The sequence below is a fragment of the Antechinus flavipes genome, chromosome 2, assembly GCF_016432865.1.
Source record: "Antechinus flavipes isolate AdamAnt ecotype Samford, QLD, Australia chromosome 2, AdamAnt_v2, whole genome shotgun sequence".
Lineage (NCBI taxonomy): Eukaryota > Metazoa > Chordata > Mammalia > Dasyuromorphia > Dasyuridae > Antechinus > Antechinus flavipes.
Window position 1 is genome coordinate 323,885,169 of NC_067399.1, and position 27,095 is coordinate 323,912,263.

The following is a 27,095-nucleotide window of genomic DNA, read 5'->3' on the forward strand; positions in this document are numbered from 1 at the left end:
AGCTGTGTGTTCCAGTCACTTAATCCTATTTGCCTCAGTTTTCTCATCTGTAAACTGAAATGGCAAACCACTCCAATATCTTTGCCAAACAAAAAACAAACAAATGGGGTCACAAAGAGTCAGAAACAAATAACAACCTATTTTAGGAAAGGAGAAAAGTCGAGCAAAAACAAAAAAAGGTGGGGGGAGAGGAAGTGTTGCTCAGTTTGGTCAGGATGTAGATAGAATGTTAGAAAAAACAGTAAAACGCAATAATCTCAGAAGACTCAATTGTAACCAGATTGTGAAATGCCTTAAATGTCAAAGAGGAGTTTGTATTTTGTCACAAAGGTCCTTATAGGTTCTTGGGCAAAAGAGCAGGATGGACAGTCTTATTCTTTCCCAGATAGTATGGCAATTATTTCTCCCTTATCTCTCTTTTTCAAGAGAGATGCCAAGATTCCTTTTTAGAAGTAGCTGAACCCTTACTGTTGGCTCCTATATCCTTTTGCATTGCTTCAATTGACCAAAGGTTGTTTCAGTAAGAAGTATAAATGAGGTCATTATGCTTATTGTTTTGGGATGTGGCAGCTTTAGGGGAGCTGAAATGGTGGTTCCCCCAAAAGAATTGAAACCAGAACTAATTTTCAAGGGTGGATGTTCTGGGGATTTGCCAGTAAAAATTGTTTTCTTCTCTCTGACTTCTGCCTGGAAAACACTAACTTTACATTCCTTCTCCTTAAGGAATTCCTTCTTTCTCTCTCTCCTTTTTTTTTTCTCTTCAAGGCTAACTAGTTCATGTGTCACTGTTTAAAACAATAACAATTCCATAAATATGTATTAAGCTTATATTAATTGCAAACTCAGTCCCCATTGTTGAGGGCAAAAAACCAGACATGAAATAGACTCTGCCCACAATGAGTTTATACTCTCAGGGAGTGAACTGGACAAAGGGTAGATAGCCAAAGTGTTTAAGGAGTACAGTGGTAGATAGAGCATTGGACTTGGAGTCAAGAAGAGTTCATGGTAGCTGTAGGACCCAAGGAAAGAAACAACTTCTGTTTGCCTCATTTACTATATGCTAGGCAGTATACCAGATCCTAGAGTTGTTGTGAGGATCAAATGAGATAATTTTAAAACACTTAGTACAGTATTCAGCACATAGTAAATGCTATATGTGTTAGGTATTATTTAATTAGGAAAAAATGAGGAGAGAATAAGTAAGGGAGGTATATTCCTATTGAACAAATTTTGTGTATATTTGGAGTACCACAGAATTATAAATTTGAATCCTGAAGAGACCTCAGAAATCATGGAATCTGACTCTATTTTAAAGATGAGTTAACTAAGGCACAGAGTGGTTAAACGACTTGCCCAGTGTCAAACAACCTGAATGTGGCTCTTTCTGACCCTCAGTGCAATGCTCTGTGCACTAATATAATGGTTTTTCTCCAGGTTAAGTGAAATGTCCCTAAGTGACTGAGGCAAGATTCAAATTCAGGTTTCCATTTCTCTTAGTCCAGCACTCTTACCAACTACCTCAGGACTGATCCTCAAAGAAGAAAAATTCTGAAAAGTGAAGAAAAGATGGTACATTTCTGGTATGAGGAAAGGTTTTTAAAATTGCACAGAAATAAGTGCAGATATCAGCTAGCTATCTGGAATGTAAAGAGTGTGAAGGAGAGATAGATAAATCAAGTCTGGAGAGTAACATAGAGAAAGAAGGCCTTGAATACCAGGTGCAGGAGTTTATATTTTATTTTAGACTAAAGGAGAGAGGGGACCTTTAACGGCTTTTGATTATGGTAAGTCTTTTAGGAAAATTATTTGGACAGTTGTATGAGTGATGAATTATAGAGAGGAGAGTTGAACAGGTGAAATTAAAAGGCTTTTATAATTCAGGGAAAGGCCTTATAAGTAAAGAGAAGGAAACAAAAGATGTCATGGGGGCAGTATTGCTACAAGATAATGACCAGTTAGATGTGTAGATGGAGGCGGTGAGGGAGGATAAAATATGAAAGATGACTTAGATTTTGAAAATGGATTATGGGGAGGATGTTGGTATCTTCAGTAGAAATAGGTCATTTCTATTACCTATGAGAGCAGGAGGAGATGATGAATTTGGTGATGGACTTGTTGAGTTTGAATTACTAAAGGAAAGTGATGTGAATGAATTGCAGGGAATAATATGGGACTAGAGTTAAAGATTCAGATACATAAAATTGAGCATGATAATAAAACCTTTTAGAATAGATGAGATTTCCATGACAAATAATTGGATGGATACCCACTTAATGGTATGGAAGACTTCATGATGCTCAGAAAAGGAGACTGTGGGGAAAAATGACCAGCTAGGTAAGTGGGGGACTAATATAGAGTAATACCAAAATAGAAAAGCTAGGGGGAGAGTATCAACAAGAAATATTAAAGGCCATAGAAAGGTCAAGTAGCATGAAGACAGTAAAAAAGATTGTAAACTTTTTGAAGGGCAGAGCCAGTCAGTTTTAAATTTCTTATTCCTAGCATCTTGTACACAATGGGCGTTTAAATATTTATTGAAGTCAGTCTCATTTAAGAGACTAAGTGCCCTCTTCTAAATATGAAATGCTTCCTAGTTTTATCCAAGTAAACCAATGCTCTGAAAAAAGAAAACTACTTATGATTCTTTTGCTTCTCTGTTATTTGACCCGTATGCTTGTGTTAGCCTCTCAGAAGTAGTCTGCAAAGTTTGATGGGAACCTGGAGTTTTAACTTCCATTATGACGCCAATGGTGATGTCAATGATACTCTCTTAGGGTATGAGAGAGAAGCCGCTTAGTGAAGTAGGTAGAACTTGATACTGATTGTGTCTTGTACAGTCAGGTATCTGGCAAAAATGTGTTTTGTTTTATTTTGGTTTTAATGAAGATTTGATTGTAGAAATCCTTTCAGCTCTTAGGTATTTCTAATCCTTCCACCCTGGGAAGCTCCAGTGGAAACAAGAGGAGTTACCTGTTGGTGATAACCTCTGAGTGTGATCTTCCTGGCGTGATTTCTCTCTTCCCTCTACAAGAGACTATCCCAGCTTCATTTTTTTCAAACATTCTTTTTTCCAAGCTCAGACTGTAGGATTCTATTTTTTTTTCTTGTTGGATTGGGAATTGTTGGTATTGGAAATGCTCTGCAAAGTGGCTAAAGGTTTTGGAAGCCATGACACATCTTCAGACAGGCTCAGCCTGCCATCCCTCACCCCAAACCCTCCCTGCCCACACTGACACACTTTTCTGCCAGGTATCTTGGTCTTTCAAATCCTTAAGCCTTTGTCATATTCTCCCATAGTCTGTGTCATCCTTTAGATGTTGGACTGATTTTTTCCCTTAAAAAAAAATCTTCCTTTTTCTCCCTATTTTTCTATGGAAAACAGCTTGGTGCAATGGTAAGCATTGAATTTTGCTTCTGCCATTTAGTTAATTACTCTGGGCCTCAGTTTCCCTATGTGTAAAATAGGAGGATTATAATAGATTATCTTGTGGGTTTTTTTAGAGCTCTAGATCAGTGTTTCTATGAACCTATATAACCCTCTCCCTCAATTTGGAAAATTTCTTTGATTTTTTTTTTAAACAACATGAATGCACACAAATAAAATGCTTTACAACCTGGGAGTTTGCTTCTCTCAGAGTTAAGTTTTAGCCTAGATCTCTGTTCTCTTGCCTTTAATCTTTTGGGTTTTGAAGAGTTTAGCATTATTTACAAATTTCCTTAACCTTGTTTTACAGAAGAAGAAAGTGGGTTAGTGGCTGGTTTAGAATCACATCAGTTGACACAATAATCTTAATAGCAAAACCTAGATTAGAATTCATGTTCTTATTTTTGTAGTTCTCTAAAATTCACTCTACTCTTCTGACAAACTTTTATTCACCCTTTCCAGATCTTGTTGTCTGGTAAATCCCTATAATCTTTCAATGTCCTTCTTTTCCTTCTATATCCTAAATGGCAGTGTTGCTCTCCATTTGTCTTTGGGAATTGGCTTCACAACTGAAGACATGTTCATATGAATCTTCCTCTATCTACTAAATACAATATGAGTGTATAATGCCCTAAATGGTTGCTATGGAGAAAGATAACAAGGCATAATAGATAAAATTCCTGTCTTGGAGTCAAGATCTGTGTTTGAATCCTGACTATGACATTCACTAAATATAACCTTTCTGAACGTTGGTTTTCTCTTCAGTAAAATAAAATAGGCAAAATCTCTCTCATTCCATTATTGTTGGGGTCAGATGAGAAAATATATGTAAAATATGTTTGAATTTTAAAGCATTTGTATCATATCACATCATTCTATGTCATAATGATAATATAACATCATTATATTATGTCAGTTACTATTCTGTTCTCATTCCTACCTAGACTTTTCCTTTGAATTCTTAAAAGGCTTTGATAAGGTTATTTGGCTTTCATCTATTCTGCTTGAACGATTTCTTCATTTTTCCCTGCCTTTGGTTTGATGTACACCTGCCTCAGCTTTCCAGGAGATCTCATCTTTTTAGATGGTGATGCCATAAAGTAATATTTTGTAGTATAAATAGAGAGAAAGAAGAATAGAGATAATAAGGAAAGGTCATAGAGGAACAGAAATGCCAGTACAATCCATTCATTCAATGAATCCTTCCTTTATTGGGTAAAATACACTATTTAGCACAGAAATGTCTGGAACTAGATTCTATGGGCTGAATCAAAAATGATCCTGACTTCTTTCTTTGCCTAATTGGTTCTCACTGTCCCTTGGTCTTCATGTATAGAAGGAGTCCTAAATTTCTCATGCCTTCCCTTACAGATATTGTAGTTTCTAAAAATTATTAACATCATTCTTCTCCTTAAGTTGCTTGCCACTTGTTTATAGACAGGGCAGTGCTTACTTTAATCTAGTCTGTATGTGTCAATGGTTACATAAATTTTTTAGCATAAACACACTGGGATTTAGGATGCTCTTTATATAATCTCTGACTTGATGCCATCAGATCTTCAAGGCTATAAGCCTATTTTTCCCTCTGACAGAGAATCTATTGTCTTTAGATTTTGATGGCTCAAAGGCTGCTGAGTCTAACCCTTGTGCTCTCTCACCCCCTAAACTCCGTTGGTCTGCATCGACTGCTTGCAGGAAAACCACAGAGTGATGTAATAAGTTGAGGTCTGGAAAAATAAACAGCTCTCAGGGAAACCAGTGGTAGTCACCATAAGCAAATACCCCGCAGCCACCTGGAGACTTGCACATGACGTGATTGGAAGGAAGAATGAGTAATCCATGAACGTTAGCAGCTGAGGACCAGTCGGGTGCATGTACTTTTAAAAAAATGTTTATTTCTGGATTGCTGCTGGCCTTCCCTATGCAGGTGACTTGATTTAGTTATAGTCAACAATGGTTAGAGGGAGAATGGCAAGAAGAAACATGGTACAAGGGTGTGAAGAATAATTCAGAAGCCAATATGGTTATAACTTTTCTTCACTACTACTAAACCCATTTTGCTCTTTCAAGTTTTCCCTCTGCATAATAGAATGGTAAACAAGGCTGGAGGAACCAATGTGGTTATTCCCCTCATTCCATTTTTACTCTGTTTTAAAATTAGGCTTCCCATTTGATTTTGCTACCTCTTTTCCCTGAGTGTATCCATGGATGGATAGTGAGATGGGGCTGGTGAAAGTCACAGGTTCCATTCTTATTAACTTGTTGCCCTAAGGGAAAAAATTTTGAGTTTTGAAGATTAATTTATTAATTTGTACAGAATTACTCTCAGAAAAAAAATGAACTATAAAATCCATTGTGTTTCCTTGTAGACTGATCTGAAAAACAAATTTATTTCCTTAGTTTCCTTTAGCTGTTCTGCTTCTGAATTCTGTTTTATTCTTATATCATCATTAAAAAATATTTAAAATACGTTATAGGAAAATAGGGCATAAATCCTAAAATTATACGTATAAATTGCTCCTTTTATATATCTTAATCTGCATAGAAAATAAGATGGGGCAGTATAAAATTTAAAAAACAAATCAGATATAGTCTCTGCCCTCACAGACTTTAGCATTCTAAAAGGGGACTATTCCTCCAATTTTTCTCAAAATTCATATTAAGCTTTTGGTAAGACTGCTTAGCTTGGCTTTTGTCATTGTTCCCTAAACTGTTGGATTTTAAATTTTATTCTTCTCTTTCCCAAGTTAATTAATGAAGAGAGAAAGAGAAGCTGGTTTTGGAGGGAAAGATGACTTCAGTTTGAAGATATTGAGGTTAAAATTCTACATTGACAATTATGTGGCAATATCCAGGGGAGCAATAGAAATGAGAGATTGGGACATAGGAAAGTAGAATTGGGAGTTCTCCCCCTAGAGTAGGGTGGTCATTTTCTTCTTCATAAAGAAGTTAATTTATGTAATGGTTCTTCTATTCTCAATCTTCCATCCCAACTTCATTATACAGGGACCATTAGCAAAATTTCTGCATTCCTGTTCTAAAACTGAGTTCACTAAAACACACTATGAAAAAAGATAGAAGAGAAAGGATAATTATGAGTGCCCTGAACTGACATTACAATTCAGATGTTACTCAATGACTTTCCTGAGAATATGAAGCCAGCAGACTAAGAAGAGATAACTCTCCATAAAATTGGAGAATAAAAGAGTAAAGAAGAAAATTATGAATCATAGAACACTGTTTTTCCTATCTATTCCTAGCCAGAAAAGGTCAAATTTACCTCTCTCTTCCTTTTCCCTCTTCCCAAATCATTTCTCATATAACTGGTTAGTATACACTTAGTTATCTTTTGGGTAGTGCATATGCTTCATTGGGGTTATTCCTACATCTATTGGTAGCTTCTTACATCTCTGAGTCTATGATACTTCCCTTCCTTTCTCCCCTCCTTATTCCCTCATTCCTCCTTCATTCATTTATCCCAATTTGTTTCACCTTTGATAAGCATCCACTTTCCTACTAATTTTTTGCTGCTACAAATAATGCTGTTGTAAGTATCTCCACATTTGTGGGTACTTTCCTTTTGCCTTTGTCCTCTAAGAACGTTTTTGCATCTTTGTTTTGACATAGAACATTGAAGCTGTGATCCAATTGGTTCACTCCCAATCCTGACTCCAAATGACTTTCAGCTGTTTGGATTTTGAAATGTAGAGATAAGAAGCCTGCCAAATAGGAGCCAGAAAGACAGATAAGATAGGAGCAGGTGAAAGACAGCTTAGGGACAGAAAAATTCTTCTAGCTAAAAGATATTGACGCCACTGAAGCTACTTAATCCCACCTATTAAATTGTGTGATGTACTTAAGTAGGAAAAGTAACACAATATACCAGTCAAGGGGAAACCGTAGGTGCTTAAAAAACATGTTTGGCTAAAAAAAAAAAATGGGATCCTTCTCATTATTTCATGAAAAGTAAGAGGAAGGGAGAAAAGTCATGATGATAATGGTTTAGCTTAACCCGGGAGTAGAAAGTTACAGAAAACATTGAAAAGACCTTCCAGAACTTGGAATAGGGATGACACTATGAGAAGGAACCTAAAATATACTACTAACAATTATGAAATCTTGGGTAAGAGACTGAAATCCTTAGAGACAGAAATATTGTTTTCTTACATATTGAAGGCAAGAGATACACAAAAATAAAACTAGTTTGGGAAGTGAATAACTAGGCTAGATGCCATGGCGACTAGCTATAATATAGGAAAATGAACATTGGTAAATACTTTCAGAAGTCCATGGCAGAATCCAAGGAAGGAAGCCAATAACAAAGTCCATACTTTCAGATATCTACCCACAAATGAATCAGCAGTCCTAATTACAAAGAATCTTTGGGTACATATATCACTGAGATTTTGGATGAGCCCTCACAAATGGAATATAGATCTGCTGAAAAGATATGCTCACATAGGAACAAGAGTGGGTAAATTAAATTGAGAGTATTTAAGTGACTATCAGGATATAAGATGTTTCATAGAATAGAGAGTTGGTCTTAAATCCACAAAGATCCATGTTCAAGTATTGCCTCTGTTATATATTGGATGTATGATCCTGGACAAATTGACTAATTTCAAAGTGCTTTAGACAAGTTTTAGGAAAGATGGTGATGTGCATCAGTAGAGGGCATTCTTTACCTGGAAATTAAATCATAGTGCCAGTCCCTAATCCAATCAATAGAAATAGAACTGATATTGTTCATCAAATATGTTACAGGCCCCCTGAGAGGAAATGATGAGTGTTTTATAAAATAAATCTCAGGACTTGCATAGAGGCAAAATATAATAGTGATAAAAGAATGATTAAATTCTATGTGATTAAACATAGATTGTGCTAGAATTTTTTCTCTCCCTTTTTCTTGCTCCCCACAGTGGAGTTGCTAATAACTTCTTGACTTTCCTTAATGATGATTTCATTTTCAAAAGATCCAATGTGGGGAAAATTATATTTTAGATTTGATTCTCATCAATAAGAAGCTGGATATTGGAGTGAGAATTATAAGGAACCCTAAAAGCAGATGAACATCTTATTTTAGAATTTGGGATCTATAAGGAGAGAAAATCTGGGCATGGTCTAACATGTAGATTTTTGAAGATGAGATTTCACAAAGTTCAGAGAGAAGATATAGGATCCCATAAATTAAAATTCTACAGGGAAAGTCAAGGAAGGATGTTAAAAGCTCTCAAGAATGAAATTCTGAAGGCACAAAGACAGAACTTCCAAAGAAGACAAAAATGTATTATCTAAAGGGTTCTGCATGGAGAAGTTATCAACCAAAATAGATTTTAAAAGATCCACACAGGGATGGCTAGGTAGCACAATGGATAGGGCCCTGGATTAGGAATCAGAAAGACTCATCTTTATTAGTTCAAATCCAGCTTTAGACACTTACAAGATGTGTAATTCTGGGCAAGTCAGTTAACCTTGTTTGTTTCCATTTCTCATCTGTAAAATGGGCTAGAGAAATGGCAAACCACTCAAGTGCCCTTGCCAAGAAAACCCTAAATGGGGTCATAAGGAATCAGACCCAACAAAAAGGACTCATCAGCAATGACAACAGCAACAAAAACAACAGATTCATTGAAGACAGAAGTACTAGCAAATAACAGTTGATGAATAAAAAGGCATAATACAATCCTTTAAAGAATATTGTCAGACATGCTCTTATTGTTATTTGTCATTCATTTTAGAAGACAATCATGATACTTAAAGCACATAAAGAACTGTCTTTACAAGTGTTTGAAAAATAAAATACTATTAAAATTAAAGAAAAATATAAGATAAGACAATAAAAATAAAAAATAAAGAGCTGATACTGGTGAGGAAAGCTAAGGCAACAAATATTTAAAAAAGAAAGAAAATCAAAGCAAAGATGACTGTTGCTTAGGGAGGCTGAACAATCATTACAAACACTGGAAAGAGGGCAGAACTATTAACTCTCAAGTTATCTTTTAATTTGCTTCAGTTTTCTCTGCCAACGAGAATGATCTTTGAAAAAGACAGAACAAAAAAAATGGCCAATAGAGTAGTATTGCTAACCAAGAAAAGTAGTGAGAAAGCATCTGACTGCCTTAATGTATTAAAGTTACTAGCCCTGATGAATTAGGCAATTATTGAATGACTGGAAAAGGTTCTGAGGCACTGTGCATGAACTTTGAAAGACTGTGAAAAATTGAAGAGGTAATACAGGATTAGAGAAAAGTGCAAGTTCTGATTTTTTAAGGTAGAAAAAATAGGGAAGAGAATGGAGTTTGCAAATTTTAGGTCAGTGAGACTATGATTCCTGGAAAAAAAAATTATAGAATGTATTATTTAATTTTGATCAGCGAACAAATATAGTAGAAAAGGAAACTGCTACATACCAGTTTGACTTCAGCAAGAACAGATTTTCTTTTTTTTTTTAACAGGAACATTATATTCAAATCAGAGGAATGCTGTAGACATAACTTATCTAGATTTTGGTATAATATTTAACAGTCATTTTTGCTATTCATTTAGAAAGGATAGATGGATACGGACTAAATGATAATGGTGGACTAAATGATAGGTGGATTTGGAACTTGATAAATCAATGAATATAGCACTTATTATTTATATAAAGCCCTATACTAAGCAGTAGAGATACTAATAGAAAAAAATCTTTGCCTTCAAAGATTTTCCATTCCAATGACATAGATAACACATATGAAATTAGATGGAAATGTCCCATTATCCTGAGGGTAAAATGGCAAAGAAAATGAGGACCTCTTCTTTATAGACATTTCTGCTAATAAAATTATATTCATGTCTGATGTCATCATTCAAAAGTAATAAGAAGTTTGGAATAAGATCTTTCTTTTCTGGGTCTTTAATAGTTACTGCTTTAGCACTTGCAGGAGCAGTTGCCAGACTACATCTCCTCAAGAGTTGCTTTTTAGGATAATGACTGCAGATACTCATCTATAAATATTGCTCTTCCAAAGGCTTTTGAGTTCTCAGCAATCTCCTCCAAGGTTTAATGGCAGTCATGGTGATTATGCTTTGACCTTCCTAGAGTACAGTACTTCTCATCTCCTTCAATGTTCCTTGCCTTTCTGATAGGCAGGTATAAATGACAGTCAATGGGAGTTAAGAGATCCCTTCTCCTTAGGAGTTGTCTCTGCAGATGATGACTGTGAGGGCTGGACCAGAAGTAAGACTGATAATTGATTTGTAGGTTGCCAGTCCTAGGGCTCTTTTACTTATCGGTGAATTGGAGACTATCAGAAGATGCTGATATTTAGTGATGAGGAAAATTGACTTCTTTTCCCAGTGATTTTTCTCCTCAATGATGGCTTCATGGACTGGGCTAGAAGCAAGTCTGGTGACATAGAGGCCATGCCTATTCTCAAATCTCTTGAATTGTGGATTATTTCTATCAAAATATGCAGGAAGTTGGTGATTAAAATCATGGTAATAATGGCTTAACTTCACTGGGAAAGTTGTAGAAAGACATAGAGAAGACCTCCCAGGACTTAGATGATTGCTATTTTAAGGAATTCATGTGAGCACAAATGACACTGTCAGAAGGAACCTAAAAAGTATTACTAACAATGATGAAGTCTTAGGCAAGAAACCGAAGTCCACAAAGACACAATTATTATCTTCTTCATTGTTGCTTTTTGAAGCTAAAAGAAACAGAAGAATAAAACTAAATTTCAGAAGGGAGTAAATAGCTTGAATGGGTTGGATTTCTGAATCTCAGGTTACAATATAGGACTGAACATTTCTTGGCCAATAATGGAGTACACTAAATAAAGATAAGTAAGAATGTATATTTCAAATCTTATAAATTTAATCAAAAGGATTTAAAATGAAAAGGATGGTAGGATAAGATTGCTTATATTTATCCCCAAAGTTAACTACCATGGAGAATATAATGAAACAGAATAGAAACTGGGACATTCATTGAAAACAAAAACCAAGAAAGTGGTCATGGTTCAAGTGTCTATATGCAAACACACACAATTGAAGCAACACATAAAATAAACTAGTTATCAATGAGACTTGACAGGATGATACCTGATATCAGATCATGGTTCTGTAAGGGCATACTTTATTCAAAAGAAATGTGATAAATAGATGATGGTAAGAGGGAGATGGAATTATAGATTAAAATAGTATGCTCATGTTGAGGAAATCAGGAACAAGAGAAGGGAAGAATGGCAAAAATAATGACAAATAGGTATGGGTAAAAGGATGAAGAATAGAAATCATTTTTTTTCTTTGAAGTATATTACAGACCTTCTGGACATGGAAATAAAGATGAGAAATTTGGAAAATAGATCATAAGTTCATCACAGATTCATGAAATAATGATAAAGAACCTCACATGTCTTTTGAAGCTGTTACTCTTTCCCAAAGGTAGAACAGCTAATAATTTCATGATTTGCCTTAAATAATTACATCTTGCCAAAGGTGGAGAGATTCTTCAGAAGAGGAAGTTCTATTTTGGATCTAATTCTTCCTAACAGAGAAAACTAACCGGTTGCTGGAATGGAATTGAGAGGGAAATGGCCACTATATCCTAGAAGTTATGATAGAGGAAAGGAAAATTAGGCATAGTTTGACATGTGTTCTAGATCTTAGGAAAACACATTTCAGTAAGTTCAGATGAAAGATTGATTGAATATCATCAAAGAGTAAAATGCTTCAAGAGAAATCAGCTCAAGAAAGATGTTCAGGAATGAAATTCTGAAGAAACAAAGGGAAACAGTCTGAATGAGGAGGGGAAAAAAACATGAAGAGACCAACAATGATGCACAGGGAATATACAAAATCTTACCAAAAAAAAAGTATGGAAGATAGAAACAAGGCAAGGTTACTGAGGATGATATGAGTATGCAAGTAGTGTCAGTAATGCTAAAGCTCAAAATGTGTTGAGGCAAGCAAAGGAAGGTCAGGACAATAAAAAGGGATTTTTAAAAATTATACTGAAAGAAAAGTAAAAACAAAGAAGGGATCAGACATTTGCTTAGAATAATTGGAACAATGATACTGACAATAGAGAACTAGAAGAACTACTTGGGTCTTATTTTGTTTCTATTTTCTCTCCTAAAGAGAATGACCTTTATACTGGAAATAACAACAAAAATGACTAATAGGGAGGATACCCAAAATAAATAAAGAGGGAATAAAAGAGCATTTGGCTTCTCTTTATGAATTCAAGTCACCTGGTCCATATTAACTTCATCCTTAGATCCTGAAAAAATCAGGAGTAATATCTGCTGGTTCACCTTAGAGAGAAATTAGTGTCCAGAAGTAGAAAAATTATAGCTATTTTCACAGTACAAGACATCAAGAAATCTAATGAGGTAAAGTTTCATGAATCAATGGTGGAGAAAACTAATCCCTAACACACTTAGCATCCCTATCCCACTATCTTTCACTCTCGCGCAGAAAATATTAACTTACAGACTTGTACTTTCAAACCCATTCAGGGATTTCTCTCGTGCTTCAGTCTCTGCCAGCATACAGCATCCCCCATCTCTTTCCCAATATTTTCTTAATATAGCACACAACATACCTAAACTCTGCACACTCACCAAGGAAAGAGGGGTGTGGGGGAGGGGAGAAACACGATTTTTCTTTTCTTTCTAGGACAGCCTTAGATAATGTAATGCCAAAAACAACAGAAATTCTGTCCAGAATACCTACTATGCCCTCCTCTAAGGCCACAAATAGTGCAAATAGTACAAATAGAGAACCAGAGAACAGATGGAAATTGGACAGGAGGTCACTGTGTAAAATTTCACAATGTCTGAAGGAAAGGAGACTAAAATCCAGCTGGGGCTGGACTGGTTTCAAACACTTTCTATCTGTGTTACCCTGAGCAAGTCACTTACCCCTGTTTGCCTCAGTTTCCTCATTCATAAAATGAACTGGAGAATAAATGGCAAAGCATTCCAGTAATTTTTTCAAGAAAACTCCAGAGGGGGTCATGAATTGTCAGACATGTTGAAAAATGACTGAACAACAATCTCTCTCTATATATATATATATATGTGTGTGTGTGTGTGTGTGTATAGTCAGACATGTTGAAAAATGACTGAACAACAATCTTTGACAGTCTTTGTTGTTCAGTCATTTTTCAACATGTCTGACTATATATATATATATACATATATATATATATATAAAGAGAAAGAGAGCGAGATATCTAGATAGATATATATATATATATATACAGAGAGAGAGAGATTGTTGTTCAGTCATTTTTCAATATATATATAGAGAGAGAGATGTATATATATATATATATATATATATATATTATATATATATATATATACACATACACACATACACATGTACATACACCATTACATTCATTACATTATAAATGATTGGTCTACATGGAAACTTTCTGTCACCATTCTCTTTAGGATATATGTCACTTCTAGAACTAAAAAGAGTGACATTTTAGTCATTCTCTCATGCAATTCCAAATTTCTTTCCAGATTGTGAGACCAGGTTTACCAGTGATGCACTCAAATGTCCATCTTTTTACAATTCTTCTAACATTGACTTATCATTTCTTTTATCATCTTTCCCAACTTGCCAAGTGTGACCTAAAATCTAATAGTTCTTTTTACTTTAGCTTTTTCTCATTAGTGCTTTGGAGCATTCTTTACTTTTCAATAGTTTTCCAGAACTTTAAAGGACTTTAAAGGACCATTTCTTCTTTTATTTAGCCATTTCCTTATTAGGGAATGGCTTTCAACTTTATATATATATATATAATATATATATGTATATATATATGTATATATATATATGTATATATGTTAACTGTTTATATATTTTATTATGTCAGACCCTTATCAAAAATATTCGATGTAAAAAGATTTATTTCTTACATCAGTGACTTGTCTCCTCTTCCTGTTTGCAGTAATTTTGTTCAGTAAGAATATCTCAATTAAAAGTATCTATTTTATCTTTCATAATCATCCCTATTTCATGATCAGTTAAGAATTTCACACCTTAGATACAGATATGGAAAGCATAATTCTTCTCTTCTCTTGTGATATGTGTTTTAATATTCAGGTCATATATGTATTTTGAACTTGTTGTGTTACATAAACTATTATTCTAAACTTATTTTCTGCTAAACTATTTTCCAATTTTCCCAGCAATTATTTTCAAAAAAGATTTTTTCCTTGATATTTTATGTTTTCATGTTGATTGAACAATGGATTTTCAAGTGGAATTTTTCTGGTTCTTCATAATCTAGTCTGCTTCATTGATCTATTTTTTTTTAAAAAAACCAGTACCATATTGTTTCTGTGATTACTATTTATTTTGAAGTCTGTTCATACTATTCGTTTCTTTTCTACCAAATTTCATTATTTCCTTTGCTGCTAGATCTCTTGTACTTCACATGGATTTTTTATTACTCTCATTAGTTTATAAAGGATTTCCTCAGTAGTTTAATAGGAATAGCACTAACTCTTAGAATTTATTTTAGTAGCATCATCATTTTTATTATATGCCATATACAAATCATATATGTTCTAGCCATGAACACTGAAGAGACTTTCAATTATATAAGTTATTCTTTCTTAATACCAATATTGAATGTGCTTTGTTAAATTGACTTCCAAATATTTCCTGCATTTCATAATTTTTGGCTGGGTCTTTCTATCATAATTTCTATATTTTATTACTCCATAGAAATGCTATTGATTTTCTGGTTTTATTTTGTGTCTTGAAACTCTACTGAAATTATAATTTCATTTAGTATTTTTGCTAGTTCCTTTGAATTTTATAAGTTAAACCATCATGGCATCAGCAAATAGGTATAGATTTATGTCTTCCTTTCTTACCCATCTGTCTTCATTTCTTTCCTTATATTGTTGCTAATGGTAGCATTTCTAGGCTTTTGTCAATTAACATCGTAGGGGAAAGGATGTCTTTGCTTTATCCTTATATTTATTGGGAAAGCTTCTGATGTTTCCCTATTGCATATAATGCTAGTTTTTGGTTTTAGAAAGATTTTTTAAATCATATTAATAAAACTGTCTTTCTACTGAAGGTACTTTTAAAAAATCTATTGATAGAATCATATTGTGTAAAATGTTTTAATTTTTAATAAATAACACAACAATTATTTTCCCAACATGATGCTATCCTTTCATCAGGTATAAATCCAATATGATCTTAGGATATAATTTAATTTTTAATCAATATTCATTAATAATTTTAGATTATTATCTTTATTTGCTTGATCTTTCTTTGGGTTAGTCATTAGAACTGCATTGTCTCAAAAGAAGGATGACAGAGTGTTTTCTTTCTCAGCTCCTGAGAATAAGTTTTTTAGTATGTATTAATTTTAATCGTACTTTAAAAGATCAATATTATTTTTCTATAAATCCATCTGAACCAAGACTTTCCTTCTTTGATAGTTGCTTTACAAATACATTAATTTCCTTTTCTGAGATTAAATTATTCAAGATCTGTATTTTAAAAGTGTTCTGTTAATTTGAGGATACATACACACATGTGTGTGCATATGTATATATTCTGATAATTTTTTTAATTTTCTTCACAGCTTCTGATAATTTTTTATTTCTTCTCTTCAAATTTTGATCATTTTTTTATTTTGTTAATAGCATTTCTCTAGTTTGGCTTTAGCCTTTAAGTTTATCAATTTTTTATTCTTTTCAAAGAATGAGATTTCATTCTTTATCAGTTCCAAAATCTTGTTGGTTTCCAATTTGTTTCTCCTCTAATTTTTAAATTTTTTTCTCTTCTCTTTATGGGTTTATTTTGGGAGTATCTATTTTTAAAATTTCATAGTCAGTTCATTAATGCTCTCTTTTTCTATTTTGTTAACATATGTTTTCAGAGATATAATTTTTTTCCTCTGAGGACTGCTTTAGCTGCGTCCCAGAGATTTTGATATGTTGTCTTGTTATTATCATTGTTTCTCTTTCAAGTAGTTCATAATCATTTTGATGATTTGTTCTTTAGGCCCACTCATCATGTAGTATATGTTTCCATGTGGGTATATGTTTTTTTCTTGTGCTTCATATTATCATTGTTAGAGACATATTTAATAGTTCTGCTTTTTTACATTTATTTCAATTTCTCCATGCCCTAATACATAATCTGTTGTGTTTTTTTTAAATAAAAATCCCACATGATATTTAAAAACATATTAGGACATGCAGAAATTGCAAATAGATGATGCATTAGGTAAAATCATTTAAGGTATTAAAAAAGGCAAATATTTCTATTATGTCCAATTTGTGTATCTGTTTTAGTTTATAATGAATATTTGTTATAAGATTTTTATTTTTCCTTTTTCTAATGGAAGAGGATCAGAAAAGGGTGCATTAGCATTAGTAATGTCAAAAAAGACAAAAACAAATTAGTGAGAGTCATTGAAGAATTTTTTTTTTCCTGCAGAGAAGAGAAAAAGAAAATTTCAAAAGAAATACATAAGTAGGGTGGCTTCAAAAGTAACACTGTATAAAAATAAAATATACATGGTATATTTTCATGTTTGTTTTCCCTCATTTTTTTGCTCTACTTAGTATATGGAAATACTCATTATATTTAGTGTTTAAGTTCAAAAGTAAATTTTTGATTTTTTAAATGATAATTTTGTAATTTTTTGGAGGATTTTGTACTCATCCTATTTTCAAGTTTTAAGATATTCTTTGTTGATTTGTCTACTTATATTGGGTGATTTTATTGGGTTTTCTTTCTCTTGAATTCTTTGATGTTTATAATTCTCCTTTCCTCCTCTTTAATTCCTTCACCTTTGCATTATTGCTGCACCTCTGGGGTTGGACTATATCTTGTACCTTCTGAGTTAGGGTTTTGAGGGTATTGAGCTGGGTCCCTGCCTTGGGTTTCTCCTAGGATAACAAGACTGACTACAACTAATCCTTAATTTCTTCAGGTTAGGAGCTTCCATGCACATTGCCTCCATGCTTCATTTCCTCTCTTGGCTTTTCTCTTTTTCTTTTCATTAGAACTAAATCAATATTTGCCTCCTTTTAAAGAATTAGGTTAGGTCAAGGAGTATTTTCTGGGAACTCTCTTTAGTCTTGGGACTCCCTCATATGAGGGCAGTCCTAGGCAGAAAGCAATATACTTTCTTCCCTTGTTTCTTCATGCTTCTGGGAATAGTCAGGATCTTCCTTGTTCAGAAGGAGAACATGATGGGAAAGATGCTAACTTGCAGCAAGATGGCATTCCAATATGGACCATTGGCAGAAGTCCTCAGAGTAGTTTGTGTATCTGAACTCCAGGCATGAATGCTGGTTGGGACAAACCATTGAGTCAGTTAATTCATAAGAATTCTATCAGGTTCATCATATCTCTTTTTTGTCCTGTTGATTTATTTATAATTGTTTTATATTTGGTGCATAATTATGCATTTATAGGATGTTCTTTTAAGAAGTAATTGATTCTGGTTAAAAAAATATTTAATCTGCCATTTTTGGCAGACTAGAAACCCCAATTTTTGTTTCAGGGTGAAAAACAAATAATTCATTTTACTATTAACCTTTTTATTATTTTGAACTTAATAAGCATCCACAAACATGAACATTTCCATATACAAAGAACATAAAAACGATTATCAATGAAAATATCAATCTCCATTATATACAGTTGTGTTTTTTTTTTAAAAGAAGAGAGCAGAGAGAGGAAGGGAGAAATATTTAGAACCTTCATGTTTGTGTACTTTTCTTTTGGCATACTCCAACTTTGAAAAAATAGTAATGTCCTCTTTTTCTTCATTTCTTCCCTAGTACACTCCTCTTCCCTCCCTTTTCTTTGCTCTTTTAAAAACAGCACAACAGACCAAAACCACACCTCAGTCCTATATTTGTCTTTCCTCACTTCTTCTATGACCCTTGAATTCACTGAAATTCTGAAGAGACACTTCTTTATTCTCCTATATTAGAATATAAACATTTAATAATCATTTAGTCCCTTCCACCTGTTTAAATATGATAAACTTTCTAATTTTTTTCTTCTGAACTCCTTTATGAACTTTCATGTCACCATCTTCACCAGAAATATTAAAAGTTAAGAAATTTAACTAGCTATAAAAGAACATATAAAAAGCTTTACTTTGGCTTTTCCTCCAATATTTTGTTCATTTTTGCCAGAAGTCTAGAAGGATTAGATTAGCGGATGAGGTTAGGTCTAATTGTAGGGAACATAGCTTAAATGTTTTCTTTATTTTCTTAAAGACCATATTCATATCCTACCTCCTACCTGTGGGTATATCCCCAAAGCTCTGTTTTGGATCTTCTTTTCTATTTGCTCTCTTCTTCCAGTGTGTCATGGTTTTACTAATGGTATATCTAGCTGTAGTTTCTGTTTTTAACTTCAGTTCAACATTGCAAACTGATGAGTGGATTTTTCAAATTGGATATTCCATAGGCATCTTCAACTCAATATGTCAAAAACAGAAGTCATTATTTCCCTCCCAAAATCTACCTATCTTCTGAACTTCCCTCAGATTTATAGACAGTTTTGTTCTTAATTCTCTAACTTTCCCTTATCCCTCAATTGCCAAATTTGTCAGTTTTACCTCAATGGCATCTCTTGCATTTGTGCCCCTTTCTCCACTTAACCTATCACCATCCTAACTCAGTCAGTCAGTCAATAAATATTTATTAAGAACTTATTATCTTCCTGGCACTGTGCTAAGCCCCAGGGCTACAAAATAAGGCAAAGTCCCTGCCCTTAAGTAGCTCATAAAATAATAGATAATGTCTTACAACCTCCCAAATAATCTTGTACAAACAAGATGTGTGCATGTGCAAGATGTGTAATAAAGTGGTAATAATAAGAAAGGCACTAGGATTAATAGGGATTAGAAAGAGCTATCTTTGGAAGGTAAGATTTTATATGGGTATTGAAGTAAGAAATAAAGGCAAAAATGAAAAAAAAAAGAACACTCTAAACATGAGGGACAACCAGTGAAAATGTTCAATCAAAAGATGGAGTGGGTTTTTATTTGTTTGTTTGTTTGTTTTTTTGAGGAACAGCAAAGAGATCAAAATGACTAGATTACAGAATATGGTTTGGAAAGTGTAAGGTGCAAGAAAATTAGAAAGATAAATGGGACAGATTATAAAGGACTTTGAAAATTAAACAGGATTTGATATGTGATCCTGGAGATGATAGGGAGTCACTGGAACATATTGACTGAGGGGATGACATAGTCTGCTTCAGGAAGACATTTTGACAGCTACATAGAGGATGATTTGGAATGAGAAGAGATTTGAGACAAGGAGAACAACAAGAAGGCTCTGACATAATTTAAGGTGGTTTTAGTATCATATGAGAAAAAAGAGTCATATGAGAGATGTTAAGAAGATAAAATATACAGGCCTTGGCAATAGATTGGATATAAAGGGTGAGATAGAGTAGGAAGGTAAGGATAAAATCTGGATTACAAGCCTGAGATGGAGATTACTGAGAAACCAGTAAAAGAGAAGAAAAAATATGAGTTCAGTTTGGAATATATTATCATATTAACATATTTGAAATGACTAATAAGCAGTTAGAGATGGGAGACTGAAGATCAGTAGAGAGGGTAAGGCTGGATAATTAGGTTTTACATTTTAACAGTTTAGAGATAATAATTGAGTTCATGGAGAATCACTATGTGAAATAGTATATAGATAGAAGAGAAGAGAGGATCTTGGACATACCCACGGGAATGACCTGGATGAAGAACCAACAAGGGAGATTAAGAAGTTAGGAGGACAAAACTGAATAGTGTCAATGAAAACCTAGAGGGAAGAGAGTATCAAAGAGAAAAGCATAATTATCAATGTCACGGGTGCAGAGAAGTCAGAAAAATGAAAATTGAAGAAAAGACCATTAGATTCGACGAGAGTTCATAAACAACTTTGAAGAGAGCAGTTTCAGTTTAATGATGAGATTGGACTTTAGAGAATTAAAAAACAAAGAGAGGAAAGGAAGAGGAAACTTCTGTTATAGATGGTCTTTTCAAAGTGTTTAGCCCCAAAAGGCAAGAGATATGGAATGATAGCTACTGGGAATGGTTGAATCAAATGAAGGTTAGTTTGTTGTTGAGTTTTTTTTTTTGGCAGATGGTGGAGACATGAGCATGTTTTTGGTTAGTAAAGAAGCAGCAGCTAGTATCAGGGGGAGACTGAAGAACAGTAGGAGAATAGGACATGAAGGTAGAATGGAAGAGAATAACATATACATGGAGATATTTGCCATGGCAATGAGGACTATCTCTTTGTGTGAGGCAAAAGTGAAGAAGGAAATAGTGGCAGAAGGGATCTGGGTGATTTGAGATGAAGAGGAAGGAAGAAAAAGCTCTCTGCAAATGACCAACTTTTTTTGGTAAAATGTGAAGTAAACACCCACATCCAGAAAGAAAACTATGGAGACTGAATATGGATGAAAGCACAGTATTTTCACCTTTTTGTTGTTGTGGTAGTTGTTTAGTTTTATTTTCTTTCTTGTGTTTTTCCCCTTTTGATCTGATGTTTCTTGTGCAGCATGATGATTATGGAAATATGTTTAGAAGAATTGCACATGTTTAACCCATATCAGATTGCTTGATGTCTTGGGGAGGGAGGAAAGAAGGAGAAAAAATATATTTTAAAATAAATATATGATATATGTAGATGTTCCAAATATGGAATGCAAGATTTTGCAAAGGTAAAAGTTGAAAACTATCTTTACATGTATTTGTAAAAATAAAATACTATTTTTAAAAATATAAGGCAAATTTCTCAGCTAAAGGGATGGGGGAGTGAAAGCTATGGAAGATTTAGAAGAATCAATATATGGAGTAGAATAGTGAATTAAGTAAAGAGATGTAAAAGGATTGCCTTGCTGTAGTGAGAGCCCCGCTAACATTACATAACATAAAATTGTACTGGATCCAGTAACCAATTTTATTTCCTCCAGCTTCATTAAATAGAACAAAATCATTTTCTCTTGGCTAATTTTAATAGCTTCCTTATTGGTATCTCTACTTGAAGTGTCTCCCCAATCCAATTTTTCTTCCCATGTTATTTTTCTTAAAGTTTAAGTCTGACTGTATCTCTCCTCAACTCAAATTCTGGTGGGTTTCTATTACCTCTTAAGATCTCTGCTTTGTATTTAAAGCCTTTAACAATCTAGCCCCTATGTGCCTTTCCAACTTTTTAAAAATTATTGTATGGTCTGACCTTTGCTTTAGAAAATCCCTCCGGTATCATTAACCTGAGGCAGCAGGTAATCTTTCTGCTCTTTCTGTTGAGCTCTTGAGATCTGACTCAACTAATTAAGTCCTTGCTAATCAGTCAATAAATTATCCATGTACTTGCTAAGGGTCACAGAAGACATTTATATAATTTGCAGACACATGATATGAGATGATTCTTGCTCTTTGGGGGCTTATAATGTAGTTGATAAAGGAAGGAAATAAGCAAAATATAGATTAGGCACTCTGCTAAGCATTTTACTAATATGTCATTTGATCCTAACAAAAACCCTGTGTTGCTATTGCTATTATTATCCTCATTTTACAGTTGAGGAAACAAGCTAACAAAAATAAGGTAACTTACCTGAGATTACACATTTTAATTTAATTTAAATTCAAATTTAACTCAAATCTTCCTGAGTGCAGGCCCACTGCTCTATCCATTGCAACTACTTAGCTACTGATGTTCTCTAGTTGGGAAAACAAATGTATATTTGTCCATGTATGTAAGTATATTTTAAAATAAATATATGATATGTGTAAATTAGTTCATTGGCAATAGTGTGTCAACAAATATTTATGAAACACTTTATGCTGAACTCTAAATTAAGCTTCTTTATTGGTGTCCTTTTTGTAGCCTGAAGATTTTTTAAGGATAAAAATCCAAAGCAAAGCTCCTACTCTCAAAGAGTTCACATTTTAACAGGGGTGATAATACATGAACAACTATACAGAGAAAAGATATATTCAGAGCAGATAGAAGGTAAGCTCAGAAAGCACCACAGAAGAGAAATGGCTTGCAGAAGGTAGATATGATAAACATCATATGTTTGACAATGATGATATAGGCTTTAAGAGTTTAGAGACAGGATAGGAAATATTCAGAAGGTGAGATTTGAGTTGAACTTTAAAAGACAAAATATCAAAGATATTTCATAAATTTATAGCCCTAGGACAAGGGTTGGCAAACTACAGCTTGAGGGATAAATTAGTACATCCCTGCAAGTCTGCCTCCTCTCTAGCCCTCTGGTCATAGTTTGTAGACCCTCGCAAAGAGTTGTCCAAGTCTTGGTGGAATTCAATGACTTGATCAAGGTCACACAACTTGTAAATACCAGAGGTTGGATTTGAACCCGAATTTGGCACATTCCCCTATACTCTTAACCTTGAATTATTAATAGGATTATATACTATTCCCTTGCTTTGTGATGTCTTATAATTCTCTCTAGTCCGTCTATGTGGTAAATGCCTTAAGAAATGGGTTTTTGTTTTTTATTGTTGTTCTTTGACCTCTTCTGCATTATTTTTATCACTGCATTATTTATATCCTGGTATAATGATGAATATAATGGATACCCACTGTATGCCTTTTGTTTAACTAGAAAAATGTCTCAGATAAGAAAGTGATCTGTGTTCGTGTTCCTGTACCAAACACTAACCCCTAGTATCACTTAGAGTCCTGATTCCCACTGTGAGACATATTGCCCCTTTCTGAACCCTTCCAAGAAAAAGCAGGTCTTTAAAAGAATATCTACTTCTAGAGAGCTTTTTTCAAGCTACAAGTGATTCATAGATCCTGAAAGGCAGTAGATGTTTTTGTGGGTACTTCATCCCTCTATCCTTGGGAGAAGTGACTGGTGTGGATTCAAATATTCTTTTTGTGAGGAACAGAGTAAAGGTGGAATATGGCAGACAGTTCAAGTATAGAAAATCCCAAAGCAGCTAGGATTGGGGTCTTTAAGCATAGGACAGATGGAATCTAGTTTTTTCAGGTAGTTCAGAAAGAAAGGGAATGTTCCATCTGTACAGAAAAAAGTTTAGCCAAATTATCATCTCTAGCTGGTTATTGGGATAGTTATAAATATGGACAGTGGAGAAGGGAAAGGAATAATAGTGCCTACACAAAACACACACACACATACTCACACACACACACACATACACCCTTTATATATGGTGTCTATATATGTGTGTGTGTCTGTATGTATGTATATATGCATATAGTCTTATTTAGTGCTTTACAAATGTTCTCTCATTTTATAGATAAGATATTTATAAGTGTGACCTTTAGACAAGAAATAACAAATGAATTAGTGGAAGCACTTCATTTCTCTTTATAGTAGAACTTCATAGGATTATAAATTTAAACAGAAAAGGATTTTAGAAATGATATATTTGTAGCAGCTCTTTTTGTGGTGGCAAAGAATTGGAAAATGAATAGATGCCCATCCATTGGGAAATGGATGAATAAGTTAGGATATATGAAAGTAATGGAATATTATTTTTCTATAAAAATAATTAACAAGCTGAGTTTAGAAGAGCCTGTAAAGATTTACATGAACTGATGCTGAACAAAACAAGCAAAACTAGGAATATATTGTACATAGTAACTGCAAGATTTGTGCAAAGATCAGCTATGAAAGACTTTGTTCTTCTCAGTGATTCAATGATCCAAGGCAATCCCAATAAATTTTGGATAGAAAATGCCATCTGCATCCAGAGAGAGAATCGTGGAAACTAAATATAAATCAACACTTGTTATCTTCACTTCTTTTTCCTCTGATTTTTTTCCTCTCATGGGTTTTCCCTTTTGTCATGATTTTTTCTCCCAACATGATTCATAAAGAAATATGTATTTTTAAAAAACTAGTGTACATGCATAACCAAAATAATAATAATAATAATAATAATAATAAAATAAAGAAATCATCTAGCCTCTAGATGGCACTGTGAATAGAGCACTACCCCTGAGTTCAAAAGCCATTTCAGACAATTTAACACTTACTAGCTGTGTGTCCCTGGGCAAATGACTTAAGCCCAATTACCTTGTGAAAGAAAAGGAAGAAGAGAGGAAAAGAGGGAAGGAAAAAAAGGAGGGAGGGAGGGAATGAAGGAAGAAGGAAGGAAGAGAAGAAGGAAGGGAGAAAGGAAGGAAGAGATGAGGGAAGGGAGGAAGAATGGAAGAGAGGGATGAAGGAAGGAAGGGACAGAAAGAGGGAGGGAGGGAAGGAGAAAAGGAGGGAGAGAAGAAATCAACTACTCTAGATAACCTTCATTTTTCAGATAAAGAAACTGAGGCCTAAGTTCACATAAATGTTAATCAGAATTGAACTTAATTGAACTAAATTCCAATTCCCGCACTTTAATTCATGTACTTTCTTTCCTATCTCTATATCAAGCAAAGTAGTATTTGTAAAAAGCACTTAGCACAATGCCTGACATATAAATTCATATTCCCTTCCCCTTCCTAATTTGGATCCTGATAATTTAGAATAATTGAATTGGGACTAAGATGAAATTGTTTACATTTCATAAAGGAAAAACAGATTTTTCAAAGCAAAATCACACCAAAAAAAAAACCTCAAGAGGGGCTTTTTAGTCTACATATTTAAAAATATTATTATTTTTAAAGGTTAATATTTCTAAATATATAAATCATGCTTAGGTATTCTTTAAAGAGGAACCTCTTCTTGAAAGAACTATAAACCAAATTTGAGTGAGTTGAAAGCAACAAACCTTAAACTTTTTAAAGAGCATTCTATAGTTTTCATGTTTACTAATTCAGATTAAGCTTCTGGTCTCAATGAACTAAGTCTTCTATACTTATATTTCCAGTTTCTGAACTACTTTCTGAGTATATGACATTTTGATTGACCTGTGAGTCACCAAGCTCTTTGTAAACATTTGAGAATAGCTGTCAACAATTTCTAGAAATCTCCCAATAGGGACTATTGCTTTTCTTGTCTTTTATAATAAGGTGGTTTATTTAAGGCTTTATTACACATGTCCACAAGAATTGTCAGATGATTATGGTAGATTCTGATGGTAGAAATGTGTATCTCTCATATTTTATTCTGTCTGAAGAGTTCTAACTTTCAGTTCCTAATTTTTCTTTCAGTCACATTTATTACTTCAGAATGGTGGCCTATATAATACATTAATTTAAAGCTCTAGTCAAACAGTTATATTACATAAACTTCAACACTTAAAAATATCCATGATATCATCAGTATTAACGCTATCCCTTCACTGATGTAGATAAAGCCCTTCTGTGTACTAGACATTCTTTATAGGCTGCTATGGCCAAAAATAATTATCACCTGGTGACCAATCTTCTGGCGATAAGCCTCTTGCAATTTAGCTAGACTGGTCCTAGGAAAATAGTCACTCCATTTACTGCAAGGTTTATACTTGAAGACTTCTTTGCTTGGAAAAAGACTTGTCAATGTTTGTACTCTATTGGTATAACCTTGGAGAACTTAATATCACCTTCTCACTACACTGAGGCACTGTAGAATATCAATGACATTTTCCTTGTACATGGTGTTCACAAAAAACTGTTGTTGGTTTTGTTGGAGTTGAGAGTGATCAATGCTCTTTCCTTGTGTTGCATTTTTTTGTGTCATCAAATATGAGTCAAAAAATGTTTTTTTAAATGATCTTTGGATTTGGTAATCTTAAAAAGTACCCAAGGTACTCAACTTTTCTTAAGTTAATACCAAGGTATCTTAGCTAGAGACCTCAGTTTAGAAATTGAGACCCCACTCAGTTTTGCTAACTTTCCACTTACTATTTTTTGCCCTTCTTCTCAAGTATCATGGGAACCAATGGTGGTGGTTTTATTCCAGGGTCAGTCAGCATTTCTAGGATGTCAGGAATTTGTTCTCATTTTTCTCTCTCAATAAAAATGTCTTTCAGTCCAGAAAGAGTAAGATAAATATGGATTAGAAGACCTTGAAGAACAGAAATAACACTGGTCTGGTAGTCAAGAGCTTTTTTTGCCTAGAATATTATTAGTGATATCTTAGGGGTCTCTACTAGTTGCCATGGCCTGGAACATGTTTGTATAAAATTTCATCATTGATTCATTTTTGTTATCTACTTTATAACAATTTGCAGTCTTATCATGATAAAATGTATTTAAAATAGCAAGCTAAGAATTCTCCAAGATTCTTAAGATCATTATCATAATCACTATCTTTAAAAAGGTTGTGAAAGTTGATGGGTTACAGTTTTTAAAGTCCCTGTAATTGCATTTAAATGTCTTGTTTGTCTTAAGTCTAGATTGACTTCCAGATGTCTTGTAGGCTTTTACAAATGGAATTTCCCTTTCTATTATTTTCTCCTACGTTTTGTTATTGGTGTATGGAAATGGTCATGGTTTTTTTGTGGACTTATTTTGTATTCTGCTACTTTAACAAAGTTTTTGATGCCAGTTTCTTTACTTTTCTGACAAGTTATTACACCTTCAGAAAATAAGAATAATTGTTTTCTGTTCTTTGTTGATGTTAATGCCTTTAGTTTCTTTCTCTTATTGCTATGGCTAGCATTTCTTCAAATATTTAAATAATTATGGGGATAAGGGGTGTCCTTGTTTATACCTATATTTGTATTGGAAAGTTT

The 27,095-nt window shown here is 33.7% G+C and overlaps 1 protein-coding gene across 3 annotated transcripts in view; it reads left to right on the top strand.

Moving 5' to 3' along the window:
• Positions 1–27,095, top strand: part of SMOC1 (SPARC related modular calcium binding 1) — a 191,185-nt gene that overhangs the window by 145,547 nt on the left and 18,543 nt on the right. The gene's annotated exons all lie outside the window — the stretch shown is intronic.